General features: G+C 37.2%; 2 protein-coding genes across 3 annotated transcripts in view; one reads left to right on the forward strand and one right to left on the reverse strand.

The window, feature by feature from the left end:
- LOC117324054 (cleavage and polyadenylation specificity factor subunit 2-like) overlaps nt 1–18,797 on the reverse strand; it is a 273,294-nt gene that overhangs the window by 191,188 nt on the left and 63,309 nt on the right. The gene's annotated exons all lie outside the window — the stretch shown is intronic.
- The window catches only part of LOC117324055 (neuropeptide Y receptor type 6-like), a 55,595-nt gene continuing 44,989 nt past the window's right edge, over nt 8,192–18,797 (forward strand). The window contains exon 1 of the mRNA XM_033879669.1: nt 8,192–8,541. The gene's annotated coding sequence lies outside the window, so the exon portion shown is untranslated. The remainder of the gene's footprint in view (nt 8,542–18,797) is intronic.

Genomic DNA, 18,797 nt, shown 5'->3' on the forward strand with positions numbered 1-18,797 from the left:
GCAGTTTATCCACATTGCCTTACCATTTTACCCTGTAATGTTTAGCAGTTAATATCAAACGCAGTATGCTAAATCAATTCAATGTTTACTGATAGATATCTGGGAAATATAAAACGCTATAATGTATGCATAATATCACAAGATAAATGTGAACTGTCAATATGACATGCTGTACATGAATTTTACACTCAATATTCAAATCCTGTCGTGAATTTTACACTCAATATTCAAATTGTGTCGGAGAAATACTTGATGTGCTGTTTATATGTGTTGCCCTGCATATCCAGGACACATGCATTATAGATATATGCTTCACACTAAAATGTACAATCAATTTCACTCACTTTTCTGTTGATCAAACTGAAATGTACAATCAATTTTTCCAACCCCAATAAAACTTTATGTACCATTTTAGGTTAAACCTCTTGAAATAGGCTGCAAAATACCTAATATGTTCATGCTCCCAATCTGTAATGTAAACAAGAGGCCCATGGGCCTTAACGGTCATCTGACAAACACTTACACTTACAGCAGGGACACACCCCTCAATCCAGCATTATTACCATAAATCATTTATCGCAGCCAGTTATGTTTTAGATCAAATTTGGTTTTTATCCATTTAGCTTGTCCAGGAAGAGCAGCATCATAAAGCAAAATTTTAGCCAAGTTCCCATTTTTGGGGCATGCCCCTCTGTGTCCCAATGGGTCAGACAAGACTCATTTATATCAATTAGGATTGCCTTTCCCCAATGATGTTTCATGCTAAATATAGTTGTAATCAATTAAGGCATTAAGGAGGAATTGCATTTTAAAGAAATGTTTAACCTAAGCGCTCCTTTTGCCCCATCTTTTTTTCCCCAGGGGTCAAACCTGTCTCATTAAAAAATATGATTGCCGTCACCTTATATTTCACATCAAATTAGGTTGTAATCCACCAAAAGGTTAGGGAGGATTAGGATTTAACAGAAAATATTCACCAAAGTTCCCCTTTTGGGGCCCTGCCCCTAAGGCCCCAGGGGTCTCACTAGCCTCGTTTATATAAAATATGACCACCCTTCCCAAAGGATGTTTCACACCATATTTCGTATTAATCCACCCAAGGGTTAGAGAGAAGTAGGATTTATAGCAAAAATTCACCAAAGTTCCCCTTTTGGGGCCCCGCCCCTCTGGCCCTAGGGGTCAAACCAGCCTCATTTATATAAAATATGATTGTCCTCCTCCAATGATGTTTCACACCAAATTTGGTAATAATTCACTATGGGGGTTAGGAGGAGTAGTATTGTAAAGCAAAATTTCATCAAAGTTCCCCTTTTGGGGCCCTGCCCTTCTGGCCCCAGGGGCCACACCAGCCTAATTTATATAAAATATGACCACCAGCCTAATTTATATAAAATATGACCACCCTCCCCCAATGATGTTTCACACAATATCTGGTTGAAATCCACCAAAGGGTTAAGGAGGAGTAGGATTTTATAGCAAAATTTCATAAAAGTTCCCCTTTTGGGGCCCTGCCCCTCAGGCCCCAGGGGCCACACCAGCCTCATTTATATAAAATATGACCACCCTCCCCCAATGATGTTTCACACAATATCTGGTTGAAATCCACCAAAGGGTTAAGGAGGAGTAGGATTTTATAGCAAAATTTCATCAAAGTTCCCCATTTGGGGCCCCGCCCCTCAGGCCCCAGGGGTCACACTAGCCTCATTTATATAAAATATGACCGCCCTCCCCAAATGATGTTTCACAACATATCTGGTTGAAATCCACTAAAGGGTTAAGGAGGAGTAGGATTTTATAGCAAAATTTCATCAAAGTTCCCCATTTGGGGCCCCCGCCCCTCAGGCCCTAGGGGTCACACCAGCCTCATTTATATAAAATATGATCACCCTCCCCAAATGATGTTTCACACAATATCTGGTTGAAATCCACCAAAGGGTTAAGGAGGAGTAGGATTTTATAGCAAAATTTCATCAAAGTTCCCCTTTTGGGGCCCCGCCCCTCAGGCCCCAGGGGTCACACCAACTTCATTTATATAAAATATGACCGCCCTCCCCCAATGATGTTTCCAACCAAATTTAGTTGTAATCCACCCAAGGGTAAAGGAGGAGTAGGATTTTATAGCAATATTCACCTAAGTTCCCTTTTCGGCGCCCCGCCCTTCTGGCCCCAGGGGTCAGACCAGCCTCATTTATATAAAATATGATTGCCCTCCCCCAATGATGCTTCAAACTAAATTTGGAAGTAATCCACCCAAGCGTTAAGGAGGAGTAGCGTTTTGAAAGAAAAAGTTTACGGACGGCGCACGGCGCACGGCGGACGACGACGGACGAAGCACGATGACTATAGGTCATCCTGACCCTTTGGGTCAGATGACCTAAAAAGGTAAAAAATGACTTTGATAAACTACATATTAGCCCTAAACTGAGAGAACTAGATCCTGTTTGATTCTAAAATGATAGAAAGGGGACAATAATAGAGGATGTGCTAGGATCAGCCATCATACTGTAATGGTTGGAAGGTAAAGTTTGATCTGTTTTACACAAGTAAACACTGACCAGTGTCCAGAGAATTTTAATTTGATCTGTTTTACACAAGTAAACACTGACCAGTGTCCAGAGAATTTTAATTTGATCTGTTTTATACAAGTAAACACTGACCAGTGTCCAGAGAATTTTAGTTTGATCTGTTTTACACAAGTATACACTGACCAGTGTCCAGAGAATTTCAGTTTAATATGTTTTACACCAGTTCACACTGACCAGTGTCCACAGTGAATTTCAGTTTGATCTGTTTTACACCAGTACACACTGACCAGTGTCCAGAGAATTTCAGTTTGATCTGTTTTACACGAGTTAACACTGACTAGTGTCCTCAGAGAATTTTAGTTTGGTCTACTGACTCTGTCCTACTGTCTGGGCGACTGCTGAGGACATCAACCCCACTCAACATCACGAACAGATGTACCCAGACAGGGCGTTGGAATATGGCCATATTTCCATATTTTGCTGTCCAGTTTCTCGGTCAATAACATATATGCAGGATTAATCTGACTACGTAAGGCCTTTATCGCTATACTCTGACTGGTAGGGCTTTGTAATCAAATTATAGGTTCCTCCCAATCATGTCACTAGGTCACTTTTATGTCAATAAATAGGACTCTTCACCTTCCGTCAAGATTTAGTAGTGAATAACAATTAACTTCTTTTCTTTCTGATTTGAAAATGTTTTCATTCATTTTCACATCACTGTACAAATCCCTATACACTGTACATCGATAAGACATTTATCACCAACATTATCCTACAATACCAAGTATAGCACTATATTACGCTAACTTTGTCTGTTTTCTGCTGTTCAACAATTTTTGTAGCTTTACCAAAAGCTTGAAGCTTGAAGACGTTAAATGAGAAAATAAAAGAGAAAGTGAGAAGTTTTGTAAATATTGTATATTCTATAATTACATTGTATCTTGACCATCTAAGACAAACTTTTAAGCTCAACATGGCCATGGTAAATTAGTGAAGCATTTCATCATTTTCTTACATTTTAACTTTTTTCACCAAATCATTTTTACATTGCCTTCATTCATTCCTCTTAACTCAATAACACAAAAAAAAATTAACTAATTAAAAAAAAGGTCTGTACACCAGTAAGTTGTATGAGGCATAAAAATAACTGTAGTCTATACCTTGAAAAAAGATTTGGTATTAGTGAATAAATTGAAATGTTTTTCAGCATAGTAGTACCACTTGACCACTTTCATTCAGCCACTTAAGGCTCACTGCCAGCTAGTTTTGTTGTCTATTCCAGGCTACAGGACACCTCCGTAGTATATTCTGTCCACCAAACAGTTCTGTGTGACTTTCTGCCTGTTAATCGTCACATTGCTAGTAGAGACTACAGACTTTAAAGCTTCCTGCCACAATATGTTTGCCCTCATCCACCTGACAGAGGTGGCCCTCACCCACCTGACAGAGGTTGCCCTCACCAACCTGACAGAGGTGGCCCTCACCCACCTGACAGAGGTTGCCCTCATGCACCCACCTGACAGAGGTGGCCGTCACCCACCTGACAGAGGTGGGCCTCACCCGCCTGACAGAGGTGGCCCTCACCCGCCTGACAGAGGTGGCCCTCACCCGCCTAACAGAGGTGGCCCTCACCCACCTGACAGAGGTGGCCCTCACCCGCCTGACAGAGGTGGCCCTCACCCACCTGACAGAGGTGGCCCTCACCCACATGACAGAGGTTGCCCTCACCCACCTGACATAGGTGGCCCTCACCCACCTGACAGAAGTGGCCGTCACCCACCTGACAGAAGTGGCCGTCACCCAGCTGACAGAGGTGGCCCTCACCCAGCTGACAGAAGTGGCCCTCACCCACCTGACAGAGGTGGCCCTCACCCGCCTAACAGAGGTGGCCCTCACCCGCCTGACAGAGGTGGCCCTCACCCACCTGACAGAGGTTGCCCTCACCCACCTTACAGAGGTGGCTCTCACCCACCTGACAGAGGTGGCCAACACCCACCTGACAGAGGTTGCCCTCACCCACCTGACAGAGGTTGCCCTCACCCACCTGACAGAGGTGACCCTCACCCACCTGACAGAGGTTGCCCTCACCCACCTGACAGAGGTGGCCCTCACCCACCTGACAGAGGTGGCCCTCACCCGCCTGACAGAGGTAGAACATGTGTAGTATTGGTGCAGCTATACCCAAAATAAAACCTCAAACGATATTGGTATCAAAAATTTCTTCACCTGTTTTCTATCTACAATGGTAAACACTGCTTTTTATATCTATATTTACAACATCATTGCCATATTGTGTAGTACTCGCCTTCTACACAGATCGAATGCTAGGATATTTGTCCTACATAGGAATGCTAGGATTTGTCCTTCTACACAGGAATGCTGGGATATTTGTCCTTCTACACAGGAATACTAGGATTTGTCCTTCTACACAGGAATGCTGGGGTATTTGTCCTACACAGGAATGCTAGGATTTGTCCTTCTACACAGGAATGCTAGGATATTTGTCCTACACAGGAATGCTGGGATATTTGTCCTACACAGGAATGCTGGGATATTTGTCCTACACAGGAATGCTAGGATTTGTCCTACACGGGAATGCTAGGATATTTGTCCTACACAAGAATGCTAGGATATTTGTCCTTCGATCTACACAGGAATGCTAGGATTTGTAGATATCTGTACTTTTCCATGTCATTCTTTCTGTTGTTCCCAAACAAGGGGCATATTGACAATGTCAAAACTGACCTTCCCACTAAGCTAATCTATTCATCAAAGCTGCCACCCCATCAAAGTTTCCTCTCAAACTGTAATTATTGTTTATTTTTCAATTTCTTTGATTTGATATCATAGTTCATATTTTGGAATGTGGTGTCTCTTACAGTATTTCCTATTTTCTGTGCATGACCACACATGCACTCAATCAAACAACAACACCCCTCCATCTTCAGTCATAATAATCATATTACAGATCAGCTTGTTTTGTTTTGATGGGGACTCTTCTTCAAACCAGACAAGAAACAGCTATAGGGACTGTGGCCTCCCGACATTTAAAAATCAATCGTGGGAGATTTTACACACCCTGATCGGGATGTACTTCATCATTAAGATCACTTGGGCCCTAATTCATCATCAGATCTGTGTCCCCTAACACTGGGCCCTAATTCATCATCAGATCTGTGTCCCCTAACACCAGGGCCCTATTTCATCATTAAGATCTGTGCCCCTTATACCGGGCCCTAATTCATCATTAAGATCTGTGCCCCCTAACACCTGGGCCCTAATTCATCATCAGATCTGTGTCCCCTAACACCCGGGCCCTAATTCATCATTAAGATCTGTGCCCCTTCCTCCGGGCCCTAATTCATCATTAAGATCTGTGCCCCCTAACACTGGGCCCTAATTCATCATCAGATCTGTGTCCCCTAACACCCGGGCCCTAATTCATCATTAAGATCTGTGCCCCTTCCTCCGGGCCCTAATTCATCATTAAGATCTGTGCCCCTTCCTCCGGGCCCTAATTCATCATTAAGATCTGTGCTCCTAATATTGGGCCCTAATTCATCATCAGATCTGTGTCCCCTAATACCGGGCCCTATAATTCATCATTAAGATCTGTGTCCCCTTAACAATGGACCCTAATTCATCATTAATTCTGTGTACCCCTAACACCGGGCCCTAATTCATCATTAAGGTCTGTGTCCCCTAACACTGGGCCCTAATTCATCATCAGATTTGTGTCCCCTTACATCGGCCCTATTTGTCATCAGATCTGTGTCCCCTTACACTGGGCCCTAATTCATCATTAAATTCTAGCTGTGTCTCCTAACACTGGGCCCTAATTCATCATCAGATCTGTGTCCCCTAACACCGGGCCCTAATTCATCATCAGATCTGTGTCCCCTAACACTGGGCCCTAATTCATCATCAGATCTGTGTCCCCTAACACTGGGCCCTAATTCATCATCAGATCTGTGTCCCCTAACACCGGGCCCTAATTCATCATCAGATCTGTGTCCCCTAACACTGGGCCCTAATTCATCATTAAATTCTAGCTGTGTCTCCTAACACTGGGCCCTAATTCATCATTAAATTCTAGCTGTGTCTCCTAACACTGGGCCCTAATTCATCATCAGATTTGTGTCCTCTTACACCGTCCCTAATTTGTCATCAGGTCTGTGTCCCCTCCCCAAATACATCTATTATCTGTATAAATCTACTTTATGGTGGACAATGATAATTTGTCCCTAACATAGGAGGTAATATATGCCTGTGTCGAGTCATTATCCCAGTTCTCCTTCTCAGACATATATGTTTTCATTATCCTCTGTTCTTATGGGACATTATTTAACATACAAAATGTCTACTATACAGTGTATTTATCATGATCACAAAGTTTATGATAAATTCTCCATGTTTTTGCTTCAGTGTATACCATAAATATCCTCAAATAGCCCCTTCTCCTAGTTTAAAAGTTTAGTATCGTTTATAAGTTATCCTGAAATAAGTACCCTCACATATTTTAAATGAATGTGTATTTACAAAAACATTATTTTACTAATCTAAAATAATCAGATTTATACTCCTACTTACATCTGTATATTACCAATATGTTTATCAAATATGAAACTCCCATAGTCATAGTGGTCAATATGATACACAGCCGCCTATTTTGTACTCCTCCCCTGTCAGAGTTTTTGTGTACATGTATATATTATACCCTTCCTCTGTCAGAGTTTTTGTGTAGACTATATATTGTACCCTTCCCCTGTCAGAGTTTTGTGTGTATATTTTGTACCCTTCCCCTGTCAGAGTTTTTGTGTATATATTGTACCCTTCCCCTGTCAGAGTTTTTGTGTATATATTGTACCCTTCCCCTATCAGAGTTTTTGTGTATATTTTGTACCCTTCCCCTGTCAGAGTTTATGTGTATATATTGTACCCTTCCCCTGTCAGAGTTTTTGTGTATATTTTGTACCCTTCCCCTGTCAGAGTTTTTGTGTATATATTGTACCCTTCCCCTGTCAGAGTTTTTGTGTATATTTTGTACCCTTCCCCTGTCAAAGTTTTTGTGTATATTTTGTACCCTTCCCCTGTCAGAGTTTTTGTGTATAAATTGTACCCTTCCCCTGTCAGAGTTTTGTGTATATATTGTACCCTTCCCCTGTTAAGAGTTTTTGTGTATATATTGTACCCTTCCCCTGTCAGAGTTTTTGTGTATATTTTGTACCCTTCCCCTGTCAGAGTTTTTGTGTATATATTGTACCCTTCCCCTGTCAGAGTTTTTGTGTATATTTTCTGTTAAGAGTTTTTGTGTATATATATTGTACCCTTCCCCTGTCAGAGTTTTTGTGTATATATATTGTACCCTTCCCCTGTCAGAGTTTTTGTGTATATATTGTACCCTTCCCCTGTCAGAGTTTTTATGTATATATTGTACCCCTTCCCCTGTCAGTCTGTTTTGGTGTATATTTTGTACCCTTCCCCTGTCAGTGTTTTTGTGTATATTTTGCACCCTTCCTCTGTCAGAGTTTTTGTGTATATTTTGTACCTTTCCCCTATCAGAGTTTTTGTGTATATTTTGTACCCTTCCCCTGTCAATGCTTTGTGTATATATTGTACCTTTCCCCTGTCAGAGTTTTTGTGTACTAACTTGTATATATACATAGCCTCCTGACTTGTACCCTTCCCCTGGTTGAATGTATTTATAGAGTTGTAACAATGCCTTTGGACCAATCAGACAGATTCCTCTGATACAGTGGCTGGGTCTCATGCTGCTTTGTGATTGACAAGGATGTACATTGCATTGATCCTCTCACATGCAATAGAAACAAACACCTGTCAACATTTACCCATTGATGCTGTTGCTGTAGGCATAACCTCAGTATAACACACAACTAAGGATATAAAAGTTATTTTTCAAAAGAAAAAAATCTTTAAGTCAGAACAACAAGTGATTTTGCTGTTTATAAGCCTACTGTCTCGGACACCAGGAAAAGTATATCTCTAACACAAGGTAAGTCCCTGTTGGTTCATCACATTTACCACCCCTGTATATCATCATCTACTGTCAATCATTCCTAAATAACAGGATACATTATTCAAATGTCATATCTTTTTCTTTAAAGCTTCATTTCTTATGGAGTGATCATTCTCTGCTCTCGATAATTCACAGCTTGGTTCATTAAGAAATACTGGTAAATGCTACAAAATTGACAAAAGATAACAAATATAATTCATAAAAGTCTGCTTTTATCCCAAAATACTCTCGGTCACATACATTATATAATCATTTATAATTTTGAAAGAAAAAAAGTCTTTTTACAATAATGATATATCAATTGGCACATTAGCAAAAACAAAATTATCACTATAGATAGTTATCTCAATGCCTTTTTTTGTTCACAATTACAGTAAACTAGAAAAATTTCTTCCATCTTCAACCCAACTCTCCTATGATATTTTAACGCTGAATTTCCACTCTGTTGAATTTGACTTTGTATCGGTACAAAAAAGGGTATTATTTGTAATTCTGCATATATCACAATATCTGTAGAATGTTAGCAGGGCAGGCTGCACCAGAAAAGTAAGAAGGCACCACAATTTTACATTTCAGAAATATATTACATTTTAATATGATAAAATTGAAAAGGGTGACATATAATGCTATGAAATATTAGGTAACTAGAAATGTCTGTAAGACATAAATGCCCCACTGCCACCCACTAGACATTCAGAAACACAGTTTGTTGAGGATGGCATCAGCACGGGATGGGAGGGGACAGACACGGGATGGGAGGGGACAGACACGGGTAACAGTGTATGCCCCACCCCTGTTTCATGGCGGGAGCATTGTAAAGTAAATTAAAATGGAGTAATCATTCCCATATCACAATAATGAATAGTTATTGTTAAATGAAGAAAATAAAAAAATTAAGAGATATGAAAATTTCTTATTTCTCTAATGATTATTGTTGATAAGATTTTTGTGTGAAAATTTGACCTGTTACAATTTATGAATAATTATAGGCTAATAACATAACCAATACCTTTAATCAGTTATAGAATAGTTCAACTCTGCAACAAAGCATCAAGATCGATGCTAAATTAATTTTATTCAAATAAAAGACGTGTTGATCTGAATGATGGATATGTTCAGTGTCAGGCTTTCTAATTAATACATTAAAACTTCAGATAGGAGCAAACAAAAAATCAATTTCTTAAGATTATTTCAAAAGATACCCGTTTGTTTTGGACAGAAACATTAGTGAAACAGATCGTGCTGCTGGTAGCTGTCATTTAAAATGAGACCGCTTATGGTCCAACTCAGTCCCAAATCAACCCAGCTTTCAGACAGATATGGCCCCACTCTGTAACATCTTTATTCCTCTACACGTTTATTGACAACCCATCACCAAATTCACTTCCAAGGTCAGTATAATCTAGACAGACCAGTTATGGTAGTATACCATCACTATAATGGATGGGTCTCCCTTAGTGTAAAGGTATCTAAAGCACCCAATGGGCTTTGTTTCCACTAGAACCCACCACTAATGTGTGAAGGGGTAACGAGAGGAGCTGGTGATGATGATTAGTGAAGGGGTAAGGAGAGGAGCTGGTGATAATGATTAGTGAGATGTTAATGAGTGTGTTTAGTCGTCATTAGCTCTCAGATTAACACCAAACACTGCCAAGGTCACCTCTAATTTAGAAACTAAATCAACAGGATGTACAGGTCCCTTTCATGTTCATCCCCATACCTCTTACATTTCTTTTAATAGAATGATTTCATGAGAGAAAACTTTCTTGTTTACAGTCGTGATTATTGCTTAAACACATTAGTAATTCTTCCTTCAACAGGGCAATAATTAACCACAGCAAAGAGAAATGGATACCTATATTTAAGGTACTGCCAACTACCAATGTGTGCCCTGGCCTTTAGACGAGAATAACACTACAATGCAGTTTTGATCACACAGTTGACTGTGACATATAAGAGGTTTGGGGAGTAGAAGTGTTAGATATTGAGGAGTTAAGTGTAATTAGATATTGAGGAGTTAATTCAAGAGTAGGATATAAATGTAATTTGTTTTTTTCTTTGTGTATAATAGCTGGGCAATTACATATACAGACATTATATCCCAAGGAATAATGATGTTGTAAATAACAACTGACAACAGTAACACTCGAGATCTACCTGGTAATGTTATATTGACAATAGTAACACTCTACTTGGTAATGTTATATTGACAACAGTAACACTCTACCAGTCATGTTATATTGACAACAGTAACACTCTACCAGTCACGTTATATTGACAACAGTAACACTCTACCAGTGATGTTATATTGACAACAGTAACACTCTACCAGTCATGTTATATTGACAACAGTAACACTCTACCAGTCATGTTATATTGACAACAGTAACACTCTACCAGTCATGTTATATTGACAACAGTAACACTCTACCAGTCACATTATATTGACAACAGTAACACTCTACCAGTCATGTTATATTGACAACAGTAACACTCTACCAGTCATGTTATATTGACAACAGTAACACTCTACCCGTCATGTTATATTGACAATAGTAACACTCTACCAGTTACATTATATTGACAACAGTAACACTCTACTTGGTAATGTTATATTGACAACAGTAACACTCTACTTGGTAATGTTATATTGACAACAGTAACACTCTACTTGGTAACGTTATATTGACAACAGTAACACTCTACCAGTCATGTTATATTGACAATAGTAACACTCTACCAGTCATGTTATATTGACAACAGTAACACTCTACCAGTCATGTTATATTGACAACAGTAACACTCTACCCGTCATGTTATATTGACAACAGTAACACTCTACCAGTCACGTTATATTGACAATAGTAACACTCTACCCGTCATGTTATATTGACAACAGTAACACTCTACCAGTCATGTTATATTGACAACAGTAACACTCTACTCGGTCACGTTATATTGACAACAGTAACACTCTACTTGGTAATGTTATATTGACAACAGTAACACTCTACCCGGTCACTTTATATTGACAACAGTAACACTCTACCAGTCACGTTATATTGACAACAGTAACACACTACCAGTCATGTTACATTGACAATAGTAACACTCTACCAGTCACGTTATATTGACAATAGTAACACTCTACCCGTCATGTTATATTGACAACAGTAACACTCTACCCGGTCACTTTATATTGACAACAGTAACACTCTACCAGTCACGTTATATTGACAACAGTAACACTCTACTTGGTAATGTTATATTGACAACAGTAACACTCTACCAGTTACATTATATTGACAACAGTAACACTCTACCAGTCACGTTATATTGACAACAGTAACACTCTACCAGTCATGTTATATTGACAACAGTAACACTCTACCCGGTCACTTTATATTGACAACAGTAACACTCTACCAGTGATGTTATATTGACAACAGTAACACTCTACCAGTCATTTTATATTGACAACAGTAACACTCTACCAGTCATGTTATATTGACAACAGTAACACTCTACCAGTCATGTTATATTGACAATAGTAACACTCTACCAGTCACGTTATATTGACAACAGTAACACTCTACCAGTCATGTTATATTGACAACAGTAACACTCTACCAGTCACGTTATATTGATAAGAGTAACACTCTACCAGTCACATTATATTGACAACAGTAACACTCTACCAGTCATGTTATATTGACAACAGTAACACTCTACCAGTCATGTTATATTGACAACAGTAACACTCTACTCGGTCACGTTATATTGACAACAGTAACATTCTACTTGGTAACGTTATATTGACAACAGTAACACTCTACCAGTCATGTTATATTGACAATAGTAACACTCTACCAGTCATGTTATATTGACAACAGTAACACTCTACCAGTCATGTTACATTGACAACAGTAACACTCTACCAGTTACATTATATTGACAACAGTAACACTCTTCTCGGTAACATTATATTGACAACAGTAACACTCTACCGGTCATGTTATATTGACAACAGTAACACTCTTCTCGGTAACATTATATTGACAACAGAAAAACCTATCCTTATATTGCTAACTAATCTAAACTGGAATGTGAAGCAGAGGGCAACAAGTACAAGCTTTATTGGCGTTTGGCGCGGAGACGGCCTATAAACTGTCTTGCTTGAGTGGATGCTCAATACTATTACAACACTACATGTGTTACAGAAACAACTTATTGTTATCTATTGGATATAAACGACTTATTGTTATCTATCAGATAAAAACATATAAACGACTTAGTGTTGTCTATCAGATAAAAACATATAAACAACTTAGTGTTATCTATCGATATAGATGACTCATTGTTATCTATCAGATATAAACAACTTATTGTTATCTATCAGATATAAACAACTTATTGTTATCTATCGATATAAACGTCTTATTGTTATCTATCGATATAAATGACTTATTGTTATCTATCGATATAAACGACTTATTGTTATCTATTAGATATAAACAACTTAGTGTTATCTATCGATATAAACGACTTATTGTTATCTATTAGATATAAACAACTTAGTGTTATCTATTAGATATAAACGACTTATTGTTATCTATTAGATATAAACAACTTATTGTTATCTATCATATATAAACAACTTATTGTTATCTATCGATATAAACGTCTTATTGTTATCTATCATATATAAACAACTTATTGTTATCTATCGATATAAACGTCTTATTGTTATCTATCGATATTAACGACTTATTGTTATTTATCAGATAAAAACAAATAAACGACTTATTGTTATCTATTAGATATAAACAACTTATTGTTATCTATCGATATTAACGACTTATTGTTATTTATCAGATAAAAACAAATAAACGACTTATTGTTATCTATTAGATATAAACAACTTATTGTTATCTATCGATATAAACGACTTATTGTTATCTATCGATATAAACAACTTATTGTTATCAATCAGATATTAACAACTTATTGTTATCTATATATATAAACGACTTATTGTTATCTATCGATATAAACAACTTATTGTTATCAATCAGATATTAACAACTTATTGTTATCTATCGATATAAACGACTTATTGTTATCTATCATATATAAACAACTTATTGTTATCTATCGATATAAACGTCTTATTGTTATCTATCGATATAAACGTCTTATTGTTATCTATCGATATAAACGACTTATTGTTATTTATCAGATAAAAACAAATAAACGACTTATTGTTATCTATTAGATATAAACAACATATTGTTATCTATCAGATATTAACAACTTATTGTTATCTATCGATATAAACGACTTATTGTTATCTATCGATATAAACAACTTATTGTTATCAATCAGATATTAACAACTTATTGTTATCTATCGATATAAACGACTTATTGTTATCTATCGATATAAACAACTTATTGTTATAAATCGATATAAACGACTTATTGTTATCTATATATATAAACGACTTATTGTTATCTATCGATATAAACAACTTATTGTTATCAATCGATATAAACAACTTATTGTTATCTATTAGATATAAACAACTTATTGTTATCTATCATATATAAACAACTTATTGTTATCTATCGATATAAACGACTTATTGTTATCTATCGATATAAACAACTTATTGTTATCTATTAGATATAAACAACTTATTGTTATCTATCGATATAAACAACTTAGTGTTATCTATCAGATATAAACAACTTATTGTTATCTATTAGATATAAACAACTTATTGTTATCTATCGATATAAACAACTTATTGTTATCTATCAGATATAAAACAGGCCTTGTTACCTTAGTATTAAAACCTTTTTAATCCAAAATCAATCAATCATCAATATTTAAGCAGAAAACTGATCCACAATTTCAAGTTCCTAAATTCCATTTTATCCATTTCATTACCTCAATATCTTGTTATACTAAATTATTTATAGAATGTTTAACCATATAGAACAACTATCTGTATCATCCTCCATATCAAATGAGGGGGAAAATATTAAAAATTGTGAGTGGTTCGGTAAATATCATTGGTGTCAGATGTGTGTTCTAAACAGACTGCATGATCAGTAATATACAGTGTACATGTATTTTCATTTCTTACATCAAACAAAAAGATGAATTACAAAATGTGACTGTGTACTACAATGTAAAATCCTACAAAATGTGACTGTGTACTACAATGTAAAATCCTACAAAATGTGACTGTATTACAATGTAAAATCCTATAGACAATGTTATTGTGTATTACAATGTAAAATCCTACAAAATGTGACTGTGTATTACAATGTAAAATCCTACAAAATGTGACTATGTATTACAATGTAAAATCCTATAGACAATGTGACTGTGTATTACAATGTAAAATCCTACAAAATGTGACTATGTACTACAATGCAATGTAAAATCCTACAAAATGTGACTATGTACTACAATGTAAAATCCTACAATTTACATTTTAATACAAAGAAAATTACAGAAAGTCAAAAGCAAGGGCACCAATAAGAGAACTTGATACTGGCTCATCTGTCTTAATTGTGCCTGAGGAAAGACAATGCCACCACAGCATGTTACAGTATCATCCGACATCAACACAGATCGTTCAGAGTCTGGTAAACATTTGTTTATGTTTACAGATGTTCCAGGTCTATTTACTCACAAGTGTTTATCACATATTGTTTACTGAATACTTGTACAGCGTATATTCACAATGGATTACCTGGAAGTGTCAGACAAAAGACATCTCCACCAAACACTTCAATGCGAGAGGAATATTACATACATCGATCTTAGACCTTAGTAACAGTAATCTCACAGGAGCAAAAATCAAATGAAAAGAATCATAACATCTCTCTGTACATCATCTTGTGGCTAACAGCTACTTAAGGACACAGAAATTGGGTATACAATCAAAATACATTCCTGATTGTAATCTCACTGAGAAGTATTCTTGTGTATAATATCATATTGCTCAACACCATCCAATACCACAAAATCTCAAGACATCCCTTATTACCGACAGGTGCCACAAAAACCTTACACAAAGATCCACAAGACATTCTATAGCCATCTGATGCCACACAAATCTTATACAAAGATCCACAGGGCATTCTATAGCCATCTGATGCCACAAAAACCTTACTCAAAGATCCACAAGACATTCTATAGCCATCTAATGCCACAAAAACCTTACTCAAAGATCCACAAGACATTCTATAGCCATCTGATGCCACAAAAACCTTACTCAAAGATCCACAAGACATTCTATAGCCAACTGATATGCCACAAAAACCTTAAACAAAGATCCACAGGGCATTCTATATAGCCAGTTGATGCCACACAAATCTTATACAAAGATCCACAAGACATTCTATTACCAACTGGTTCCACAAAAAAAAATCTGTTTAATATCACATCACAAGGAAACTTGATACTAAGCAGAACATGACAACAAGAGGTAATGAGGTACATATCCTTTGTGACCTCCATATTTGACTAGTGATGAGTTTTGCAGGAGAAGAGCCTTTGATAGTGAATGCTTACACATTGAGAGCTTCTTCATAATAACAAACCAATTAGATGTTTGTTCTATTTCATATCTCTGACATCAACTGGCAACACTTATAATACTTGAACAATAATAGTTATTACATTAGATTTAGAGGCATTGATATGCCATGTTACATTTCCATTATCTAAGTTATCATACCACCATTAAGATTAGGTCACTGGACATGAGTATTTTTGGCCTCAGGTCTGTAGGTATACATCTGGTTTAGCTGTACATCCTAGATAGAGGAAGTTGGGATATAACAATACAAATCTGGAAACATCCCAACATACCAGATGACAAGAGTGACAAGCTCTCATTTCCGAACCTGATGTATTAATTGACTTTATAGGTTACAAGTAGATAGATCAGTATTATGGCTAACAGTCAGGAAGATAATGGTGGTAGAGAGGTTCCATTCCTCCTGATGATGAGGGAGACAGGCCTATAGTGGTCTCATCACCAGCGACAGATAGTGAGGAGGTAAATATTAATACCTTGTTACACATCTGTTTGTAGTGGAGGACACTGACTGAGAAATTCCTCACGCTTTTATCTACCTACACATCCTTCTCTGGTGAAAGGAGATCGGAAAATTAATCTGTATGATAATCAAGTGGTTTACCGGAAGAAAAACATTTATCGCGTTTATTGAATGATACTTATGCAAATGACTGCTAATGACCAAGACATGATCTTCTACAACAGGCATAAAAGGCTTGTATAACTTCAGTAAAAGGCATGAAAGGTCTGTATATTTTCAGCAAAAGGTATACTAGGCCTGTGTATCTTCAGTAAAAGGTATAAAAGGCCTGTGTATCTTCAGTTAAAGGTAAACTAGGCCTGTGTATCTTCAATAAAAGGTTTAAAAGGCCTGCCCATCTTCAGTAAAGGGTATAAAAGGCCTGTGTATCTTCAGTAAAAGGTAAAAAATGGCCTGCCCATCTTCAGTAAAAGGTATAAAAGGCCTGGTGTATCTTCAGTAAAAGGTATAAAAAGCCTGTGTATCTTCAGTAAAAGGTATAAAAGGCCTGTGTATCTTCAGTAACTGGCATAAAAAACCCAGTGTATAAACATGCTAGCAACCAAGACATTATCTTCAGTAACAGGCATAAAAGGCCTGTATAGTTAATATCACTTTTGACATAAAGACATTCTTCAATTATCTGAACAGTGCTAACATTAACATAAACAAGAGGCCCATGGGCCTTAACGGTCACCTGAGATTTGAAATATTTCAGTTAATTTAATTGACCCTTTTTGTCCCCACCCATCATCCCCTAGGGGTCAGTCAGGGCCAACATATGCATATTATCAAACTTTCATCCCATGCTGAAAATGTTAACCAATTTAGAATGAATTCCAATAGAAATCAAACAAATCAGTCAAAAATGTGATTTCCCTATATAAACTATAATAAAATTTACACCCTCCCCAGGGGCAAACTTGTGACCCGAGGGTCATGAAATTCATAAATTTAGTAAAGCACCATAAGACCCTTCCACCTATGAAGAGTATTTGATTCTACCTTATTTGGGTCTTGAGAAGAAGATTTTTGAAATTTCAGTCAATTTGACCCTTTTAAGCCCATCAGCCCCTCAGGGTCAGTCAGGGTCAACATGTGTATACCAGCAAACTGCCATCACAAGCTGATAATGTTAACCAAGTTAGAATTAATTCCAATAGAAATAAAACAAACTATAGTAAACAAGAGGCCCAAAGGGCCTTAACGGTCACCTGAGATTTGAAATATTTCGGTCAACTAAATTGACCCTTTTTGGCCCCACCCATCAGTCCTAATGGGGTCAGTCTATGAAGAGTATTTATGATTCTAACATATAGTAGATAAGAAGATTTTTGAAATTTTAGTCAATTTGACCCTTTTTGGCCCCGCCCACCAGCCCCTGGGGGTCAACCAGGGCCAACATGTACATAACATCAAACTGTAATCCCATGCTGATAATTTGAACCAAGTTAGAATGAATTCCAATACAAATCCAACAAATAATAGTCAAAAATGTGATTTCCCTATACCCCTTCCCCAGGGGCAAACGTGAGACCCCAGGGTCATGAAATTCACAATTTTGGTAAAGCATCTTAAGACCCTTCCATCTATGAAGAGTATTTGATTCTACCATATCTGAGAGTAGGGATGAAGATTTTTGAAATTTTAGTCAATTTGACCCTTTTTGGCCCCGCCCACCAGCCCCTGGGGGTCAACTAGGGCCAACATGTACATACCATCAAAGTGTCATCCCATGCTGATAATTTGAACCAAGTTAGAATGAATTCCAATACAAATCCAACAAATAATAGTCAAAAATGTGATTTCCCTATATAAACTATAGTAAAGTTTACCCCCTACCCAGGGGCAAATGTGAGACCCCAGGGTCATGAAATTCACAATTTTGGTAAAGCACCTGAAGAGCCTTCCATCTATGTAGAGTATTTGATTCTAACATATCTGAGAGTAGAGAAGAAGATTTTTGAAATTTCAGTCAATTTGACCCTTTTTGGCCCCACCCACCAGCCCCTGGGGGTCAACTAGGGCCAACATGTACATACCATCAAAGTGTAATCCCATGCTGATAATTTGAGCCAAGTTAGAATGAATTCTAATAGAAATCCAACAAAT

This window comes from Pecten maximus, chromosome 3 (genome assembly GCF_902652985.1).
Source record: "Pecten maximus chromosome 3, xPecMax1.1, whole genome shotgun sequence".
Classification (NCBI taxonomy): Eukaryota; Metazoa; Mollusca; class Bivalvia; order Pectinida; family Pectinidae; genus Pecten; species Pecten maximus.